The sequence below is a fragment of the Eptesicus fuscus genome, chromosome 1, assembly GCF_027574615.1.
Source record: "Eptesicus fuscus isolate TK198812 chromosome 1, DD_ASM_mEF_20220401, whole genome shotgun sequence".
Taxonomy (NCBI): domain Eukaryota; kingdom Metazoa; phylum Chordata; class Mammalia; order Chiroptera; family Vespertilionidae; genus Eptesicus; species Eptesicus fuscus.
The window spans coordinates 16,469,374-16,474,078 of record NC_072473.1 but is presented as its reverse complement, the minus strand read 5'-3'; the positions used below and the strand labels follow the sequence as shown (position 1 = coordinate 16,474,078).

General features: G+C 40.2%; 1 pseudogene; it reads right to left on the bottom strand.

The window, feature by feature from the left end:
• Window positions 1-1,855: 1,855 nt before the first annotated feature.
• Window positions 1,856-1,999, bottom strand: LOC114234072 (small nucleolar RNA SNORA48; annotated as a pseudogene).
• Window positions 2,000-4,705: the final 2,706 nt, after the last annotated feature.

The following is a 4,705-nucleotide window of genomic DNA, read 5'->3' as shown; positions in this document are numbered from 1 at the left end:
ATAGGTGCAGGAGCCAAGGGGCTGGGGGCAGGGCAGGGCGGGAACATCCCGTGCCACCATAGTGCCCCAGCCGCTTGGGAATGCTCCAGCACCAAGAGGCAGTTTGGGTCCACGCCCCCAGCCTGGCGCACATGATGGGGGGCTGGCTGATGGCCTCTGGGGTGTGTGGAGACCCTTGGGGGCCACCACTGCGTGCGGCCCAGGGGTCCCTGCATGCCCCCCAGCCTGGTGCCCATAGTCAGGGCTCATACAGGAGGCAACCAATCAAAGTGTCCCTCTCACATTGATGTTTCTCTCTGTCTATCCCTCTCTCTTCCACACTCTAAAAATCAATGGGAACATACCCTCAGGTGAGGATTAAAAAAAAATGCATATCCTATGAAAGACACATCTTGAAAATGCCTGAAGAAAGTTGTGATTTTTTCTTGGTGAAGGGACTGGAGTCCGTGTTGATGAAAACACCTTGGTGGCTGTGGTGACTGGTAGTGGCTGCAGCAGCGAGGGGGATGGGGCTGGTGCCTTCCCCTGATCAGCCCGGTTGCCTCCCACAAAGGAGCGTGGGGAGTGGGCCTAAGCCATCAGTAGGACATCCCCTGAGGGCACCCAGTATGTGAGAGGGGGCAGGTTGGGCTGAGGGACCCCCAACCCCAGTGCACGAATTTTGTGCACCGGGCCCCTAGTTATCATTATAAAAGTTAACAAGAGGAACTAGTCTATATTTGAATATTCTCTAATACTTAAAAATTGCATGATGTTTAAATATTATATTAGATAGTGTCAAAGACTATATGAGACTATCTAACATATTTTTCTATTGTTGCTGATCCTTGGTGTATTTAAAAACACTCCCATTTTTCTAGTGAATCTAATTAACTTAATTTGTAAAGCTAAAGATAGTAGGTCTTTTGTTTTTAAAATCTAATTTGTACACAACTCAGACACTCTTTTTTCTTAAATCATTATAAACTTAGAACATACTTTCAAGGAAGAAAATAATCAGTCATGAGTTGTTTCAAATTCTTTTTTCTTCATTCCTTTTTGTAGCATCTCTGAAATCCTCTGAGATTCAATACCTTTTGGGTTGCATTTGAAAACCTAAGTAGCCCAAGCCTCAGCCTCTGTAACTTTTATTTCTTGGTATCTCTCATTTATTCTGCTTTCCTTGGTGTCTTTCAGATGCTGGTGCTTCATGTCTTCAAAATGGAACTAGATTTTTAAACCTAGCTCATCCCTCTAGAGCTTCCTTCAACAAAGACTTATAGAGCCACCTGGGATCAATATAGAAGGCATTCTAATAAAACAGAACAGGCTCAGGACTTATGGGTTGCTTATGGGAGGGATCACTGTGGGGAAAATGGAGTTTGAATTCTGTGAAAAAAGGTGGAAAATTGAGCCCCCGAGTCAAGGAAATAGAAAATGTTCAAAAAAGGCAACATATAAAATGGATTTGAGCAAAGCACATATAAATTAGATTTGAATATAAAAAGATGGCAGAAAATATATCTTTAAAAATTTCTATGAAACACTGAAATAAGGATTGAAAACACAACATTCAGTAAAAACATTTACTTGGCTCAGATGAGAAATATCCTTATATATTGGTAAGTTTTTTGTTTGTCTTTATTGATTTCAGAAAGGGAGATGGAGAGAGAGAAACATCAATGATGAGAAAGAATCATTGATCAGCTGTCTCCTGCATGCCCCACACTGGGGATTGAGCCTGAAACCCGGGTATGTGCCCTGACCGGGAATTGAACCGTGACCTCTTGGTTCATAGGTCGATGCTCAACCACCTAGCCATGCCCGGCCAGGATACTGGTATAAAGTATCTCCACATGAGTTACATTCTTTTTTTTAATGTGCCCCAGACATGAAACAGCTGGCTACCATCATAGGCATCAAGCTAGGATGAACTAAGGACTGTTAGTCTGCTTTGCCCCAGACAGATATAAGAGCAATACCACCAACCAGGTGTCTCCTTGACCACTGCCAGAAGGTATGAGTTATATTCTTAATATAAAATAGGTTAGTGCCATTAGCCACAAAGAATACCAAAACAAAACCATTTCACAATTATGAGACTTTTATGTAATCTAATCCATGGATGAGTCTATGGTCTTCCAGATTTTAAAAAAAAATCCTTGAACTAATCCTTAAATTGAAAGATGACAATAAAATTGTATTCTAGTGATTATTTTATTTGTACATAAACTTCAGGTTTTTTTAAAAAACAAATGGATCATTCAAAAAATGATCCATTTGTTTACAAATATCTTCTGTAACTCCTAAAATAAATATCTCTCTATCTTAATATAACAGTAGCCATCCATTTGCTAAAATAAATACTTTCCTAAACAAAATAAATTATACAACCATTATAAAAGGTATCTTCTTTGTTATAAAAAAGATAACATCAAGCTACCAATCTGTTAGGGCAGTGCATCATCATAGTGATAAATAAATTACTGTCCTTAGTAAATTCAACAAACACAATTTAAAAGGAGGACTGAAGCCAAATAGAAATTACTAATAGCTATAAAGCAAGGAGTTAGCAATGTCCTTTGAAATTGAATATGTGCCTTTAAGAAGCATATAAGCCTTCCATGTTTTTAAGAAAGACACATTAGGCACCAGTCAATACTCCAAGGTAAAACCTTTAAGGAGTTTTATAAAATATGATTTGCCATACCTAGTTTTATTGTGAATATTTATCATGAAATGTTAATATCATGTTTTAAAATAATCACAACAATAAAAGAAAGCATACTGATCTGTCAACACACATTTATTCAGCAACTATATTGTGTGAGGCACTGTCAAAGTCGATCCTATATCTCAAATCTGAAGTGCATTCTGTTTCCCTCCAAACAAATATTTCATAATGTTTGAGAATATAAAAAAACTCCTAAGTTAATCAAGAGACTTTCCTTTTTAAAATCTGTTATTGATGTACATTATCCTACATAATAAAATGGTAATATGTAAATTACCATCACTCCGCTACACCCACGACTGGGCCAGCGGGAGGTGCAGGGGGTGGGACTCAGGGTGGCCGGGGTAGCTGATTGGGCCAGCAGGACGCTGAGCTCAGTATCTGCTCAGCGTCTGCGCCATGGCTGCGCTGGAGGCTTTCTAAAGGCCTGGTGCACCAGCGGACAGACAGCCAGGTCCCCCGCAATCGAAAGCCAAAGCGAGGGAGCTGGCTGTCTGTACGCTCAGGCACAAGGCCTTTCGAAAGCCTCCGCCACGCCAGAGGCTTTCGAAAGGCCTGGTGCACCAGCGGACAGACAGACAGCTGGTGCACCAGGTGCATGATTAAATCATGCACTAGGCCTCTAGTAATACATAAAAGGACGTATTTCATAAGTTTTCATCTCAATAAATCGTCACCAAGTTACAACTATAGGACAAACACCCAGATTAAGAAACAGAGCATTACATTCATCCCAGAAGCTCCTTACTCCTCTGCCCGTCATTTCACTTCCCAGAGTAACTATTATCCTTCCTATAACAGAATAGATAAGCTATTCCCAGATGCCACACTTTATGTAATAGAATCATATATATGGGCTCTTTCATTACTGGCTTCTTCCAATATTGTTTGTGGAATTCATCAACATGGCTGCATGTAGTTGTAGATTGTTCATTTTCACTGCTGTATAGCGTTCTGTTGTAAAAAATATACATACAGGTGTTCCTCATTTGGGGAAATTTGAGTGGTTTCAGTTTGAGGCTATTATATGTAGTGATGCTAGGAATATTGTCATACATATCTTTTGGTGAATATATAAGTCTATAACTAGGAATGGAATTGCTAGGTCATATATGTTTATGACATTTACCATACTAATTGGTAAATACATCTTCAAAATTGAAAAATGGGGGAAAAAGCAAAGTACTAAAAAAGTCATTTAAAAGACACCTTTAAAAAAATAAAGAACTTAGAGGGACATAACCCTAACCTATTTCTTACCACATTTAGCAATCTGCTATGTTTTATCTAAACCGTTTCTGTGCTATGTGGAACTAATAAAGGTACAACAGCCATTAAAAGTGACAGGAGTGAAATTGTACCATGTGTTGAGTGAGAATGTTAATTTGCATTTCAAAAATACCTCATCACCAATGCACAGGCAATATTTCTAACCATCCTATACAATAAAAGGCTAATATGCAAATTGCCCCCTCAACCAGGAGTTTGACCAGGAGTTCAACTGGGAGTTCGACCAGGGGGCAGGGCCAGCCAGCCAATGGCCTAAGGCCCCTCCCCCTGGCTGGTCATGCCCCGATTGCCCCCCTCCACCCCGATTGGGGTCAGGGCCGGCTGACCAACCACCCATGGCCCTTACCCATAGCTGGCCCTGCCTGATCAGGAAGGGCCGGCCGGACCCCATCCATGCACAAATTCGTGCACCAGGCCTCTAGAATCATAATAATTGAACTGAGAAGCATATACTAAAAGATAAGAAGGCTATTGATATCTTTATCATAGATAGCCAACAGCTCAAGAAATGAGTTGACTGACATTTTAAGGTGCTTTCAATGATATCATAATTTGAATTGTACTCAACAGTGATAACTGGCAGCTAAACAAAGTTTTACCATTTCACAGGTCTTTACCATGCAAGTATCTGAATGAAAGCATGCCTGATTCAAATTCTAGTACACACACATCACCAGAAAAAAATAAACTTAAATTCATCAT